Raw genomic sequence first — 17,610 nt, 5'->3', positions numbered from 1 at the left:
AGTCTAGCGGCTGGGCTTCCTCACTCTGCGGCGATTGTTCTGCCTCAGCTATTTGAAATTTCGTCTGGAAACAGTTCCAAGTCCGCTTCGAAAACATGACTCTGCCTGATATTGAGGGAGAAGCCGACAGTATCCTTCCTGGTAAATTATTATTCTATGCTACCGAGGCGGCCCCAAAAAAGGATCGAAAATCATTAGGTGTGATTGGTCGGATTTGTTGGCGGAGTGTCGATTAGTGTTAATGATTGATGAGGCAGCACCGGACAGAACGTCCCAGACAGGTTCGAACCTGAAATAAAAATCGCTACAACTTTTAATGTGCCCTGTTAAACTCCCTTATTCCGTTTCTCTCTCTCTCTCTCCCCTTCTTCCTTTCAAATCTGATGCGATTTTGCGAAAAACACGTAATTTTCACGCTGACAAACCTGGCTTCTTTATTTTCGAGACGCCTGGGCCCCCATTACTAAACCCATTACAGCGTCCTTCCACACTGCCTAAACTGCTAAGGAAAACGCCGTATGAACCTTTCGGCGTTGCCAAATTTCCTGCCAAACCCCCCCCCCCCCCCCTCCGTGCTTGGGGCCCGGACCTTAAAACTGGTACCAGGGCCCGAGATGGGATGTGGCGGACCTGCCTCCTGACGTAAGGGCGTATCTCGATTTCCTCATGAGCCCCAGAAAGCAGCATTCATGTGTAAAACAGGGTTCGCGTTGAGAATGAGATACGCCCTTACGTCAGAGGAGCGGCGAAATATGGAGCTGATCGATCATTACTCACATCGGTTGGCAATTTCAGAGCTGCACTTCGACTTCGTGACACGCTGCGGCGAAATCCATGACGAATCGACTACATCACAGCTAACGGAAAAGTTTAATAATCACTTCAATTTTATTTCTAATCCTGAATCCGATTGCATTGGTTTCATTATCCGCGGTCGGGCGACGACGGCAGTGATGCTAGCGGCATGAATGTCAAGCCACGGGGGCGGCCACTGGCGGCAGATAGTGCTAAAAAAATCAGCAATTTTCAACTCCATGGAGAATAGAGTACCTGTATATGGGGGAGTATTGTCATCTCAATCCTTTGACTACAGAAAAAGTGTGCCGTTCTTTGATTGGTCAGCTATTATGGAGCCCCATAGTTGGCCCAATGTAAACAAACCCCAGCCCCTCCGCTCCTAGTTTGGCCCAATTGAACAAACAAGAAGGCGAGAAAGTTCTACGAAGTTCTAGACGTGATTTTGGATGTGATAAGACTTTTTTAAGATCAACTTATGAATTTACTTCGGATCGACCTTTAATGGTTATTTTTGCCGATAGTTAACTTTTGAGTGTGATCAGCATTCATTTCTCAGCCGATAATACGTATTCCTCTGGGCTGGGTTTACTTACATTGGGCCAACTTTGGAGCTCCATGATAACCTACAACTGATGAACCAATCAGAGAGCGGCACAAAGATGACAATACTTCCTTCTGAATTGACTTCGGATCGACCTTAACAGGTTATGTTTGCCGAAAATTAACTTTTGAGTGTGATTAGCATTCATTCCTCAGCCGATAATACGTATTCCTCTGGGCTGGATTTACTTACATTGGGCCAACTTTGGAGCTCCATGATAACCTACAACCGATGAACCAATCAGAGAGCGGCACAAGGATGGCAATACTCTCCCGTATACAGGTACTCAACTTTGGAGCTCCATGATAACCTAAAACCGATGAACCAATCAAAGAGCAGCACAACGATGGCAATTCTCTCCCGTATACAGGTACCCAACTTTGGAGCTCCATGATAACCTACAACCGATGAACCAATCAGAGGGCAGCACAAAGATGGCAATTCTCTCCCGTATACAGGTACCCAACTTTGGAGCTCCATGATAACCTACAACTGATGAACCAATCAAAGAGCGGCACAAGGATGACAATACTCTCCCGTATACAGGTACCCAACTTTGGAGCTCCATGATAACCTACAACTGATGAACCAACCAGAGAGCGGCACAAAGATGGCAATACCCTCCCGTATACAGGTACCCAACTTTGGAGCTCCATGATAACCTACAACTGATGAACCAATCAAAGAGCGGCACAAGGATGGCAATACTCTCCCGTATACAGGTACCCAACTTTGGAGCTCCATGATAACCTACAACTGATGAACCAATCAGAGAGCAGCACAAAGATGGCAATACTCGCCCGTGTACAGTAGAGTACCTATATTGAGAGAGTATGGCCACTGCGCCTCATGGAGAGGCTTAGGACCCAAAAATGGCGGTGCTTTGTTTTGGTTTTTGTGGATGGGAGGGGGGGGGGCATTGCCAACTTTTGACGGTTATCACCAGTTATCATCAACCGCACTTGCTGCCAACCTTACTACATCTAAGATACTTTTTCTCAAAAATTGCACACGATTAGCCTTAAAAATATGTTAAGAAGTCGCAATAGTGCATTTGGGTAAACTCGTTACAATAAGCGAAGAAAACTACATTTTGAGTCATTTTGCATTACATTAATTTATGGCGTCCGCCATTTTTGGATCCTTAGGGCTCCATTCAGCCTAAGATGGCTGAGCCAATCAGAGGTGGTAACACCAGTGGCCATACTCTCTATCAATATAGGCACTCTAGTGTACAGGTACTCTAATGGAAAATAACCACTTTTTATCGCGTAGCCTGGCAACGTCGGTGGCGGCCGAAGAAAAGCGAGTTGGCGCGGCGCGTCGCGTCGTCGTCGCGTCGGGACCGGCTCGGGCCGGGCGCAGGCCACGCAAGCGCGGAGAATGTCCGAGCCCGGGCAGGGTTGTCCGATGTCTGATCGGAACAAACCGGTCTGCCATAAACCAACCCGGGTTCGCGATTACGGCAGCCAGATCCCAGATGACAGATACCTTCCGTAGCGCTGCAAATCTAGGGGTTAAACTCCAGCAGGGCGTTTCAACCTTGGCGTTCTAGGCTCTCAAGTCGGAGTACAATCGTGGCGCTGAACATTTTGCATGCAGCGGAGAGCTCCGTTTCAACTGTCAAATGCTCCATCGAATCCCGCTGGAAACACTATAGCGGGGGGGGGGGGGGGTGTCCGAAACTTGGCGGAAACGGGAAAGCCTCGAGAAGGGACTTCTAAAGAGAAAGGACCCCGAACAGAAGTCTTCATAATGAGAGGGTCAGCGCCTAGCCCCCCCCCCCCCCCCCCCCTTCAGCTCCGCCCATAGGTCCATGTAATAGGCAGACCAATTTGAAAAATGAGAAGACTAAAAATTTTCAACGTCCTTGAAATGAAATTTTCAAGAAATTAGCGAGCGTTCAGTTTTGGTCGCCCGGAAACTGATTTTCCCTCTCGGGGTGAGATACATAGAGATTTCCCGAAACCGGCAATATGTGGATTAAGGGATCATTAAAAACTTCCTTGAACTTCCCCGAGTCAAAATGAAAACCATACCTTTCCGGAGAGAGAAGCTATTTGAGAAAGGGCTATGAACACGGTCCTGACATTTTGAGCCGATCTAGGATACATTTGAATACGGCTCTAAAACTCTTAGTCGATCTAGTGATCAGGGTGTCTACTAAAACAGGCTGGCCAAAAATCAGGACTTCTACAGTACTTTTTCAGTACATTATTCAGTACCTCCTCAAGAGAAAAATTCAGTACTTTTTCAATACCGTCAACTGACGAAATTCGAAAAACTTCAAAAATTTTAATTTCCCGCTCAAATTGCGACGAAAATGAAAAAAATTCCGGACTTTCTTGCAAAATTTCCGCACTTTATCAGTGCTTCTGGACCGCCATTGAAAAATCAGTACTATTTCCGGACTTTTTAGGAAATTCCGGACTTGCAGACACCCTGGATACACTCTCCTTTGAAAATGGGGCGACTCACGGTGGTGCTTGGGACTCGGTTGAATTTCCCGATGACTAGGATCTGCGGAAGAAGTGGGCTTTTACCCGGGCTCTACACCTCCTAGGCGGGAGGACTCAGCCGGGCCGCGGAGCTCCGGGGGGAACCGAGGGGGGCTCGGAGGTGACGGCGGCTGCCGGAGTCGGGAGTTCATCGACCAATGTCGTTTCACGCTGCCCCATTCCCCGGCCGGCAGAGCATCGCATCGCCGCGGCACCATCCGTCGAGACGAAGACCCAAGCCCCGCTTCCTTGCCAGTCCCGCGGTCCGCTCCGGCAACGGTATAACCGCCGCCGTCCCCCAACATCACTGCTGCCAAATTTCTCACCAGAGACAATATATCTCACAGACCCCGCACTCCTGTCTACTGCACGGAAAAAGCTACTCGAGGAAGTCAAATTTTGTGTTGATCAAGTGTTAATTTCAGTGCAGTGGCTGTTTGTTGAAAAACTAAGGCCAAAGACTCTAAAGAGGGCGCGTTAAGCTCCTAAAAGAAAAAAAAACGCTCAGGTTCGCCTAATCATGACTCATGACCGAGCAGCTGATCCATTGGTGTAACAAGCCTAAACGCGGGGACGAATACGAGGGATCGACCCTACAGGAATCCGAATTTCACCATCTTGAAGCTCCCTCCCCCGAACCCCTGAAATGGAGATGTTGCATGTGTGAGGAATTTGCGATTTGACTGTTGATTCTTATGTAAAAGTTTTCGATAAACATGATGGTGCCACTGGTTTTCTCTGAAATCAACTGCCAAGCTCAAAAAAAGCTCTCAAGTTGAGGCCAAAATGGCGGGGATATCCCACGCTATCCTGAGAGTCCACCTCTACATCAAGACAAACTCTCCATGCAAAGATAGGGAGCAAATACATTGACATGCAGGGCTGCCACTTTATTTGGGGACTCTAAAACTGAAATCACGGCAACCCTGCTAATGTATTTGCTCCCTATCTTCGCATGAAGAGTTTGTCTTGATGTAGAGGTTAACTCTCAGGATAGCGTGGGATATCCCCTCCATTACAGCCTCGACTTGAGAGCTTTTTTTGAGCTTGGGAGTTGATTTCAGAGAAAACCAGTGGCACCGTCGTGTTTTTCGCGAACTTTTACATAAGAATCAATGGTCAAATCGCAAATTCCTCACACATGCAACATCTCCATTGGGGAACAGAGTCCCCTTTTATAAAATGCTGGGTCAGTATATGGAAATGGGGGCCTGAAAGGTGTTTTCGCGGGTGATGCCGATCTGACGGTCTCGAAGTCTCCCATCACTGATAGGATACTGGACAAACCCTACGCCAAATTGAGCTCTGGGCCAAACTTTAACACGGAAAAAAGTAAGCCATGAAGCGGAGTTTGGCATCTTAGCCGCGCGTCTCAGCGCTGCTGCCTCCGGTTGTCGCACGATCCTGAAGTCCTGTGCAACCACCCACCTATACCTCCCTTTGAACCTGAAGCGCGTCCAGTTGATTCAGCACAAAAGCTGACAATTATACAGCGTAGTTGCAGCGGCCCCACTCTCCTGTCTTTTCCTAGCAATAACGGTGTACTTTGACTAAAGACAGCTGAAATAGTTTACGGTTGGAGTTTTTCAATTGTCAATTACTGAATCCATTAATCGAGTCTGCCTTTCAATTCGATTAAATAATTGGTTGTTAAAATTTCGATTACGGCTGATTTTCGAATAAAAGTTCGGTGCTGAATAATTGTTCATTACCGATTAATCGAAAATTGAAACTTTCCACTTTACAGGTCAAATCACTAAAAATTGGCACAAAACCTCTAGAAATTTCAGCTCAAAGCCCAAAAGTGTTGTTATTCAATGGAAAAACAGGATTCCAGGAGAAACTTAACTCGATTAGTTGTGCCGAAATCTACAAAATTATCGTAGAAAATTTTCAGCACACGTGCAGGACTTTTAACTTTCAATTTTAGCAAAAATGCTGATTTAACAACTTTGAAGCATGAGTGGTATACCAGGGTGCAGGTTGATATTTTTGAAATTCACCGTTTGAAAATATGCGCATTGATCAATTAATATAGATAATTCGATATAATTTGATTCGAATACTGAATTTTTGATTAGCCAGCCATTTGATTAATCGATGCATCGAATAATAAAAAAAAAAAAACTTTAATCCGAGTGGATGACACGGTTGACTCACCTTCCATTAGAAATTTTAGCACGAGCTTTCAGCTGTTTTTTCTATTTTTTTCCTTTTCATTTTTTCTTTTATTCTTTTTGGTTACGAAACGGAATCTAAATGGTGCTCGCCTATCCTTCATAAGTTATCTCAGAGATATTCATTTATATTTAGGCGTATTTAGGCAACATCATGCTGCGTTATACTGAGCCGCGCCCCTAACGTCCGCCCGGGCAACCGGCACCCACATATCCGGACCTCGTACGATCTGAATAAAAATGACAAATTGCACGCCCCAAACTGAGAAATTAACGGGCAAGTTGCTAAACTTGCCACATTTTTCCTCCTCAACACTTGTTACACGGAAAACACTCGGTAGATCATCTCCATTAGTTTTTCACTGAAAAAAATTCTCGACGTTTTTACCAAGGTCCGTTGGTACCTTTACCATCTCAATTTTTTTCCCAATTATTGGTAATTTTACCAAGACAGACTGGTAAGCTTACCTAAAAACCGGAATTTTTTACTGATTTTTGCAGGTAAGAAGACCATCTTTATTAGTAATCAATTCCCGGTAACTTTGCCATTTCATCTCGGTAATTTTACCACAGTTAATAAAAAATATTGGCGTTTTTACCAAGGTCCAGTAAAATTATCGAGAAAGTTCAATAATTTCACCGAGATTTCTCGCAAAATTACCAATTCCATAAATGGTAATTTTACCAAGAAAAAACTGGGATGAAATAGAACCCTGAATTCTTGGTAATTTTACCCTTTTCTCAGTAAATACACCGAGATTTTTTTTTTCAGTGTATATATAGGAACGCTCCATTTTCCCTTCGTCATCCTTGTCTATGGCTTTGTCTATCAATTTTAATATCCGGCCTCCAGGTTTTTTTTAGTAATGAGCTCTCGGAAAAGTACGTTTGGTTTTGATTCATCTATATCTAAAATCTATATGCGAGTATAGACCGATACGGGGAACCTCGCAAGGCGAGAACTCGATACGATTACATTTCTACCCACGCGTTCAAGTCTCCGAGTTCGATTTTCCAAGCAAAACTTTTGATTGCACCGGTGTTTTTTGGCATGATAAAACCTGTTGTTAAATTTTTGTTTCGGAAATTTTTTAAAGAATATCCTCCACAAACCGAAAATTTCGCAAGAGGAATACTATGGAAATGAGTAATACCTGGACGCGCAAAACATCGGTAAAACAAGGCCAGAACCTAATGACAACCGAACCGGCCAGAAATGATCGATCTTCGAAGTCTCGTGTTTTTAATATAATGATACTCTCGCAGCAGAGAGCTAAAAAAAATTTGCCCTCGGTTAATTTTTAGGTTTGGACTCCCTCCTTTTCGCTGGTTCATCCTATTATTGCTCCTATTATGATCCTAATTAAATAAATAACTTGGCCATTCTTTCTTTTCCGCTGCAATGTTCTTTCCCCTAAAATCTGGTGCAACCTAGGAATTTAAGTTAAAAGCTTATTTATAATATAGAATGTTCTTTACTTACATTAATGAAACGGCTTCAGCTTAACTGGAACATCCGACTGTTACTTTGTCTGAAAAAGAAAGATAATTTGCATTAGTCGACATCATGTCGTGCACTGGTAGAAAATCTGCGACTTAAAACGGTTTATCCAGTCAAAACCAAATTTTTCGCAGAATTTTGCAGGTTGCTTGGAACTTTTTGACTGACAATGCGCAAATTCCTCCGAAATTTTGAGAGAAAATTTTAAGTACAGGTGATAGTGCCCCTCTGTCCGTCTTTGCTCTGTTTTTCAGTTTGTACTGATTCCTACCTCGGTCAGTTGCATGCTCATTTTCTCGTTTTAATTTTTACATTTTTTAGCTTCTGTTCCAGTTGAGAATGGGCGCATGTAATTGGCCCGAAACGTCCTGGTTATTTTACGTCTCCTCTAGCCTTGAAAACCAGTGGCACCATCGTGTTTCTCGCGAACTTTTACAAAAGAATCAATAGTCAAATCGCAAATTCCTCACACATGCAATATCTCAACTTCAATAATTTTGAATCATTTGCTTCCAACGCCTGAAATTATTTTGGGTACTATGAAACCTAAGATGCCTCCAATTAGAAATTGCGCCTCCCTGAATCCGCACATTCCCTGGGGCACTCTAACAATAAGTGTCACGATTTTAGAGTTAGCAGGTGCTCGTGGCTGAAAACTCGTGAATTTTTTAGCCTTGGAATATTCGGGCGACTTGCAGTTGCCGATAGGTAAGTAATGGCGACAGCGCTGGAGGACGGATGGAGCAGTGAGTCACGACAGTGACATTATATCCGATGTTGCCTACTTGTGCCTCCAGCCTCTATTTTGCCGCACCAAGGAAAAACGTCGTATGAACATTTAGGCGCTGTCAAATTTCTGTTAGTAAATCACGGATTTTCGAGAAAATTTCTAAGCATTTTTTTTCACATTTTTCACATAATTTTGTTCGCAATTTCACCAGAAGTTCCTGAAAATTTAAAGGAAAAATATGCAAAGCTTTCCTCAAAAATAAACATCTTATCGAAGAAAATGTGGCAACTCTCGAATGTTCATACGGCGTTTTTCCATAGCACGGCGGCATTCGTCCCAACTCCTCCCGCGTACCAGCATCAACCTGAGGTCGCAAGTCGCAAGCACAACTCTGCCGTGCTAATATGTATAAGGAAAAACGCCGTATGAACCTTCAGACGTTGCCAAATTTCCTCTGATGAAATACGAATTTATTGGGGAAATTGTAAATATTTTTCTTCCAATTTTTCAGACTATTTTGTTCGCAATTAAATCTGAAATATCTGAAAATTTCAAGGAAAAACATGCGTAAATTTCGTCAAAAATACATGTTTTATTCGGAGAGATTTGGCAACTCTCGAATGTTCATACGGCGTTCTTCCTTAGCGCAGCAGAACTGCAACTGGATCCGTTGTTTCGCGGATGAGCTCGTCTTGCGGTGTTCCCGCGATTCCAAGTTCGACCTCTAGTCGTTCTATCGGCCGAACGGCTGCAGGAGTCGTGGCTTTGCTGTCGGGCGATTTCGTTCCCCTCTTAGTTAGCGGGCGACCGACCATCTGACGGAAATGAAAGAGCAAGAGCTTCTTTAGATGTTTCTTCAGAGTTCCCATAATTGACCGGCATTGGCCAGAAACAATCCAACCACGTAACACGTTGCCAAATTTCTTGACTTGCTTAGTTTTTCAGACAGAAAACGAAGCGATCGTCTGAAACGAAATATTTCGAGAACATTTTTTTAGAATCCGAAGAGTAAATTCCAAAGAAAGTTTCAGAGCTTTGTGTTCCTTGGCTTGTGCGGTTAAAAAACGAAACGCGAAGAGAAATTTTGCAGCGTGAAACGCGGCTGAAATGACTCTTATTAGGGTGGAATCTTAGCTTTTGTGCAACGCATTCAGGGTGCGATCGATAATTTGTACTTTTAAGTGGGGATTATTTTAGAAAACTTGAAATTTCAGTCCGTGGATCAATCACAGAATGGAATGTTCGTTCATAATGTCTTGACCTCCGAATTCCCTGACTTTCTTTAACTTATATTCAGTTTTCGAAACTCACAGGCGCCAAATGCTGATAAGAAATCGGTCGTGGCGCCTAAAAACTGAAGGCTCTCCGCCAACGTGTCCCCCTAAAAATCCCCCCCCCCCCCAAAAAAAAAGCCGAATTTTTCTGTTGGGTGATTTTTTGAAATTTTTATGCACGGCATCGGATTCTGACTTTTCACTAAATGCGCCGTGATATGTAGGCAAAAAGTCAATTTGACCCCTGAAAGATCTTCAATGACCCCTAAAAATCGAGCTTGATGGGCCACATGGCTCCTGAAACTCAAAGGTGAGTTTCGAACATTGCTTTTATTGCTTTTCCCGGACTCAAAAATGTTTTGCTTCCCTGACTACCAGACCTTAAAATGAAATTTTCACAGCCTTTATTTCTTTCTTTTTTTAAAGAAAAAAAATAATTACAGTTCCTTTCAATAAATTTTGGACAAATTTTCCCTGTTAAGAGATCAACTTATGGCGGTAGGCTTTCTGTAGCAGGTGAAAAGATGACAAGCCTTTAAAAAGACCAGAAGGGGTAAATAGTTTAAACAGTTGAAAGATCAGTGATTAGTAGATGAATTAGCAATTAATTCCTTGGCTTTTCCCGACGAATTCCCTGTTATACCCTGAATTTTCCCGGTCGCCACAAATTTCCTGACTTTCCCTCTTTTCCAGACCGCCGGCAACCCTGCCGATCCCTTTCTTCTTTTCATTCTTCATTTTTCTTTTAGAGAGAGAAAATTGTGCCACTTATTTTGCTAAGCGCGGCGCCGATGATCGACCAGGACAGTTGGACTTGAATTGGGTTCAGCACTTCGACAGAAGTATTAAGAGACCAACTCTTCACACTTACTTCAGAAATGTTTGTCTTTAATTGTGGTGCCCAAACGAGTGTTTGTACACACGTGTTTATATACGTGGTTGCTTCTCGGTCCAGTTACTCGCACTGAGAAGTAGCGGAACAGCGCGAGACTTGGCTCATGCGGGTAATCGGATTGAACTTTGTCGAAGCTCAACTCCTGGCGGCGGCCGCGCCGCTTCGGTCCGTTCCAGGTTTCAGGACTCAGAATTGCGCAAGCGGCGATTCGCCAAATACTCCAGTTTCCTTTTCAAACCTCGTTCGTCTCTCATTCCTACCTAGCGGTGCTTCGCAAGCAATGGCCGGATTGGGCCAGGATGCACCGAAAAGAAACTGAATTCTTCAGCAGTATACGGCACGATTTGAGAGAGGACTCAAAAAGAATTAGTATCAATTCAATTTTGCTCTCGAGCACCTCTCAGAGAAACCAACTAACGAGTTGGCTCCGAAAATGACTAAAAAACACAATGGACCACTAGACAAGGTACGAATTTAAACAACCTGATACATGTTTCTTAACCAGAATTTCACGTAGAACACGATTTACAACACGAAAATTACTAAAACCAACTCCTAACGAAGATATTAACGTTTTTATTTCACATTGGTTACAAGGAATTTGAACTGCCCGCTCACAAGAAACTCAAAGCTCTACATGAGTCAAATCGCGCGCTACAACGGTTTCAGCAAGCTTCTCAATCGAGCAAAGTTCATTTCCCTGAGCCAAAGCATCAAGATTGAGGTTGCCACATTTTTATATTGCAGAGACTGTCATGATAACGTTTATCGCGCGATGTGAATCACGTAGAGCATTGAGTTTTTTTGAGCGGGTGGTTTGAATTCACGCACCAAGAATCATTAAATATCTTCGTAAGGAGTTAATTTCGGTAATTTTTTTTTGTGCGCATCGTGTTCTACGTAAAATTTTACTTACGAACCACGTATCAGAATGCTGAAATTCGTACCTTGTTCAGTGGTCCATTCAAAATGTTCAGCTATGAATTCGCTGAAGGATCGCACTGAAAAAAAAGATCTCGGTGTATTTACTAAGGAAAGGATAAAATTACCAAGAATTCAGGGTTCTATTTGGTCCCAGTTTTTTCTTGGTAAAATTACCATTTATGGAATTGGTAATTTTACCTAAAAATCTCGGTAAAATTATTAAACTTTCTCGGTAATTTTACTGGACCTTGGTAAAAACGCCAATATTTTTTATCGACTGTGGTAGAATTACCGAGATAAAATGGCAAAGTTACCGGGAATTGATTACCAATAAAAGTGGTATTCTTACCTGAAAAAAACAGTAAAAATACCGGTTTTTAGGTAAGCTTACCAGACTGTCTTGGTAAAATTACCAATAGTTGGTAAAAAAAAGTGAGATGGTAAAGGTACCAACGGACCTTGGTAAAAACGCTGAGAATTTTTTTTCAGTGCGCTCCATTTTCCTTTTATCTTCTATGTCTATAGCTTCGTCTATCGATTCCAATACTCTGCCCGCACGTTTATTCAGTCATGAGCTCTCAGAAAAACACGTTTACTTTTGATTGATCTAGTCTAAAATCTATTTACAAGTAAATGACTGATACGGGGAACCACGCAAGATGAGAACTCGATACGACTACATTTCTACCCACGCGTTAAAGTCTCCGAGCTCGAATTTCCAAGAGGCTGTTCATAAAGTACGTTACGCTCTAGGGGGTGGGTAAGTCTTCATCTTTTGAAACCAAGCGTGACAGAAGTTGAAGGAAGAGTCTCAAGCTCAGCATTACGTAACAGTCTAGGTACCGGATTTTAACTTTTTTTGGTTCTCTTTCTCTTCAAAATTGATTATGGTTCCACAACCATTATTTATTCTCCTCATCATATGCATTTCCTAGGTGTGTTTTTTGCGGTGTTACTTCTCAAGTACTCTTCCCTTAAATTAAAAAATTCCCTGATTTTGTGCTGCAGACATTTATTTTTCTTATCATATTTGAATTCAACATCTTAGCTTGCCAATTTATGGAGACCATATATATACAAACGTAGGCTTATTTTGGGGGTTTATTTGTGAGAAAGGGGAAGGGGAAGTGTCGAGACGAATTTTCAGGTGTTTTTGAGGTGTCTGGACCAGCATTTCGATCGCGTTGCGAGGGGTGGCTGGGTGTCGAAAAATCGGAAAATCGCATTACACACTTTATGGACAGCCCCCAAACGAGATTATCGATTGCACTGTACACTGGAAAAAAAAGAATCTTAAATTTGCCGCCAAGAAGTATTTCTTCTTAAATTAAGAAGTTTGCTGATTAATATAAGCTACTTTTTAGCTTAACTCATGCATTATTTTTCTTATATCAAGAAAAAGTCAGCTTAAAGCAAGATAAAAAAATTCTTGCCGGCAAATTCAAGAATAATCAGGCTTGATCCAAGCTACTTTTTTTTCCAGTGTAGGTTTTCCCCCTTTTTTTCCTCACTTCTTGCTTCATCCATCAATTACATTAGTCAGTCCGCACACTCAAAGTAAGTACATGAGACATCCCGAAACTTCCTACCGCGTTTTTTTTTTCGTTCAGAGGAATTGCTGAGTGTGCGTACTTCAAATCAGGAGTGTTCTGCTACATTAGCTTAATGTTTTCCAACAGAGGGAAACCGGTGGCGTTTTGCCGACAGGCCTGATTTCTTCGCCCACATCGAACCTCCTCAACTGAGAGTCTCAAAATTAAAGGAGCGCTTTATCAATAAACTTTTTGATTGCTGGGTAGAGTGAAAAATATATTGGTCAAACAATACACATACAACCACAAAGCTACACTGGTAAAAAAAAACCTCTTGGTTCAAGAGTGCAGTTTCTTGTCGCCGGATTTAAGAGTCTGGACTCTTGTTTCAATGCGAAATCCGCTTGAATCAATGCAAAATCCGCTTGAAACAAGAGTTCAAGACTCTTAAATCCGGCGACAAGAAACTGCACTCTTAAGTCAATGCAATGCGGCATTGGTCCAAGAGGTTTTTTTTACCAGTGTACTTTTCTCTCGGTTTGCTAAAAAAAAAAGCATGCACTTGACATCTTTGTCTCCGAGTCCTTAGCCTTGTACATGTTCATGCTCAGGCTTTGACTGATGAATTTCCCGTTGCAGATTAGTCTTGGCCTCTTATTCCCGGGCAAATACGCTGGGCACGCACTTGACCGACATACGCACACAAAGGACTCGTTGGGCTACAGGAACAAACACGGCGCGAGCCACGCGACAGCCAGCGCAGCCGGAAAAAATCAGCCTCGGCGCTGTCATTATGAGAAATTGAAACGGCAAATCGAACGGTAGTATAGGAGGACGTTGCGCTTGCGCTGACCACTAACCTAATGGTCAAATCAGGCTCAGACAGATTTTTAGAATTTAGAGTATCGAAAATCTCGGGATTTTGGGATTGAGCAGATATTGGCTCTTGTTATTGATGCCCCTTTTTAATGAGATAAATGATATTTAATGAGATTAAATGATATTCGACTTCTTCGTTGGTCTCGCCTAAGACCGTTGAAATCCATCCGTTTGAAATTTCGAATTCATCTCGGGACTTGAAATCAATTTTTGAATCGATGCGATCGATGCCAGAAACTTCATCCTTTACCAGAATTTTTGTTTCGTCATTTTTTTCTGTATTTGTGTTTTGTCAATTCAAGTCTGCTGCTTTTGCAATTACCTGTGTTTTAGTGTTTCGTTTCTTCGTATATTCTTCTTGATTTCACTTACTTACTTAAAAAAAAAAAAAAAAAAAAAAAAAAAAAAAACCTCCGGTTTGGCTCCTACTTTTTCACCGATCATCGGCATCACTCAACACTGATCAATTCGTTTGATGAATGATATTCGATCGCGAAAATTCGCTTATCTACTGCGCTGATTTGTGGGCAATTTAGGCGACGGCGTTCCGGGTGGTGACCTGGTGTAGTCGGTCCCGTTGCTGCCGGGTCACGGACCCGGGACCCACCCGCGCCCGCTACCCCCCCCCCCCCCTCCTTATACTCTAGCCCACATCGCCCCTCGCCGTCGAGATCACGTCTTGGCGAGTGATGTCGCATGATCTGCATGTCCCAACGCCGACTACTCCTCTGCATAGCGCGCCAGCTCTTCTGACTCCTCCCGATTTTACCCACCCCGGGCACCGGGCGGGCGCGGCGCCCCGCTGTCTGACCCCAAACAACACTAATAACAGAACGTTCGGAGTCTAGAATGAAGAGAGCCGCCACAAAAAGGAAGAAAAAAACCGAGACGTGAGTATTGACACCCAGAGCGATGACACCTTGCTGTCTAGGAGACTTGACCATCATGCTCACTCCCTGATTTTTCTCTGATCTGCAGGAGCTTCATTTCCCGAAGAGAAGCCGAAGTTTCCTCCCACTTTCTCAGGTTTGTCTAGGAAAATCGTTGTTCAGCCGATTTTTTGGCGCACATTCAAATTTTCAAAAATCATATACTTATAGCATCGCTGACTGCGCCATCGCGGAACACTGGGAAAAAAAACAAATTGGATCTAGAGTCCAGACTCTTACAAACATCGACAAGAAAAAATACTCTTGATTCGATCAGATTTAAGCTAAAATCAAGAACTCAGCCTCTTAGTTTGAGCGGATTTCCTTTTGATTTAAGCTAAAATCTGATTGAATCTAGAGTATTTTTTCTTGTCAATGTTTTCAAGAGTCTGGACTCTACATCCAATGTGTTTTTTTTCCAGTGAAGTGCTTTTCAAAGGATCCGAAGTAACGCCACCATTGTAAACTCCCTTCTCTGCATTTAAAACTTTCCATCTGGCAGCTTTGGTGAGAATGGAGATTGGCAGATTCGTATACACATCCAACCGAGGCGGTTCACCGTTGGTGCTTCGTGTGTCCGCACTACCCAGGGCCCGGGAAAAAGCGTTTGAAACGAAGGAAGTTGAGGATTACGTCACTGCTTTGTTGAAGCGTTTCGAACGCGCTGCGTCGCTACGTGGACTTTCAGTTCCGGCCGCGGCAGTGACAGGAGTACTATTATCATACCAATTAAGCAAACACGGACGTCGAAATCGGACGGATTAACATAAGAGTAAAAGGTGTAATTGCTGGCATGGAGCTCAAGAGAGGGCCTCTACTTACCACCACTATTTTTATTTTTCAATTTAAAAAGTGAACATTCAAAACCTGATAAAAATCGCCATCAGCCATTGCTAAGATTGTGCAAGGTGTACCTTAGTGGAAAAGAACTTGACCGCCTTCGCTCGATGGATTTTTAGGGGGAAATTTTCTCTCTTATTATGTTAACGGCCAAAATCATTACTCATGAGGTTCTCATTAAATGAGAGGAATAGTTGCACAATGTTGGCAACACCTAATGGCGCTTACCAGCATTTTGAATTTCAACTCTTCGTTTACTAGTAATAAATTAACATGGTGCGAATTTTGTTTCAACCGTGATAGTTCCTGTCAATTTGGGTACTTCACCTCTCTGTATTTACTGACTTTCGCCAATCTCCTTACTTATCTCAAGATTGTCCCAGAAATAGACATTTCCAGAGGGAACAAAATGTATCGAAATTCTGTAGTGAGAGGAGTGTAAACTGAAAATCCGGTAAGCGCCATCACGTGTTCCTAGAGATAGAGTCTGATACTTATTTCTGTAAAATAACCGAATGAAGAAATGGTAATTGCTTCATGAACCTTTAAAACTAAATTTTTAAGATAAGAAGATAAATTGAGCAACAAAATATGTATACCAATATAAATTACATAAATATAGAAACTGTGCGCAGTGTGCGCATAAGATTTGTATGTTTCATACATTATTTTGAAAGAATTAGTTTGTACATTGTTCCTTTTAGAACAAACACGCCCTTACATGCAGCACTTCTCAAGTCTAAACACCGACCCCACACACAGGGAAAAAATGAAAGTGTTGGCTTAGTCGGGTCAGTGGGTCAAAAATAAAAATTAAACTCTCACGTGGGTGCATATAGAGGTTTTCAGCACATCGAAAGTGCCTACGCTGAGAATATTGTTCCGAAAATTTACAGTTAACGGCTTGACCGATCGCTCAAACAGCCATTCTTTAACGTCCGCGGGATGGAGTAAAATGTTTGGCAGGGCATCAATTATGGTGGCGAGACAATGGCTTCGAGAATAATAAGCAGCTGCACGGACGCGTTTTTACCACTCATCACGTTTTCAGCTCTCGTAGTCCTCAATAAGTCCCCCATATTCTACTTTTTAACGGCCGGGTCATCCATACGCACGAAAAAACTTCACTCCAGTACGGCACGGTTAAGTTTTCGGATATAAGGTCAGACAAGTTAAGGTGACTTGTCCCCGGTGCTGGCATGGTCGAATGGCGTGCGATATGTTGCATCAACTCAATAAAGAAGCTCGGAAGATTTTGATTTTGACTCTTCACCCAGAAACAGGGCGAAAGCACCGGCGCATACGAGCCAAAAGAATCAAATTCAGAGATATGAATGCGGGGTTCTTTTTGGGGGGAAAAATGTCGCTTTCGATACAGTGATCGACCTCAGTGCGACGTTTTTTTTCAAAGAGTCATGCCTTCATTTCTTTGGATTTTGCCAATTTTTGGGATGGAAAATGATTCATTCGGCTCATGCGCCGCGGTAATGGTCCTTTTAACATACATAAAAGTCACTCCTTCGACGCACTCTGCGACATCCAAACGCCACATGTGTGCCTGTCTTTCTGGAGGATATCGGGCAACTGACACCGCAACATCTCTTCGTCAACGCGTGCGCGTGAGAGAAGACACCAAATTTTAACTTGCGAGGTTCAACATTGACTTGTAGGGGTACTTTTTTAAGGGCTGCCCTCAAATCTTCTGATGCGGACTGGCAAGCAGGCAGGAACAATGGAAAAATTCCTTGTGGACAGGTTGATATTTACAGTCATTTTGAACTAGTTTATCTCATCCACATGGGAAAACAAACTGAAATGGCCTGGCGAAGCACTGCTGGTATTCTTGATGACTTTTTCGGTCCCAGTCTAATGGCCTGGTTACACGATCAAATCCCCGTCAAATTCCGATCAAAATGATGACCAAGATGGCGGTCGAGAGTTATATCTAGATTGATGAGTAAAATTAATTAAAACAGCGTGTTGATTGAAATAAGCAGGAAATAAGCACGGTTGTGTGGAAATCAGATGAAGG

General features: G+C 42.9%; 1 protein-coding gene across 2 annotated transcripts in view; it reads right to left on the bottom strand.

Moving 5' to 3' along the window:
* Positions 1-17,610, bottom strand: part of Cad87A (cadherin 87A) — an 81,177-nt gene that overhangs the window by 60,472 nt on the left and 3,095 nt on the right. For both annotated transcript variants that reach the window (XM_072298225.1, XM_072298226.1), the window contains exon 2: positions 7,558-7,606. The gene's annotated coding sequence lies outside the window, so the exon portion shown is untranslated. The remainder of the gene's footprint in view (positions 1-7,557; positions 7,607-17,610) is intronic.

Source organism: Bemisia tabaci, chromosome 3, assembly GCF_918797505.1.
Source record: "Bemisia tabaci chromosome 3, PGI_BMITA_v3".
NCBI lineage: Eukaryota > Metazoa > Arthropoda > Insecta > Hemiptera > Aleyrodidae > Bemisia > Bemisia tabaci.
The sequence above is the reverse complement of the archived record's forward strand: the minus strand, read 5'-3'. Positions and strand labels throughout refer to the sequence as shown.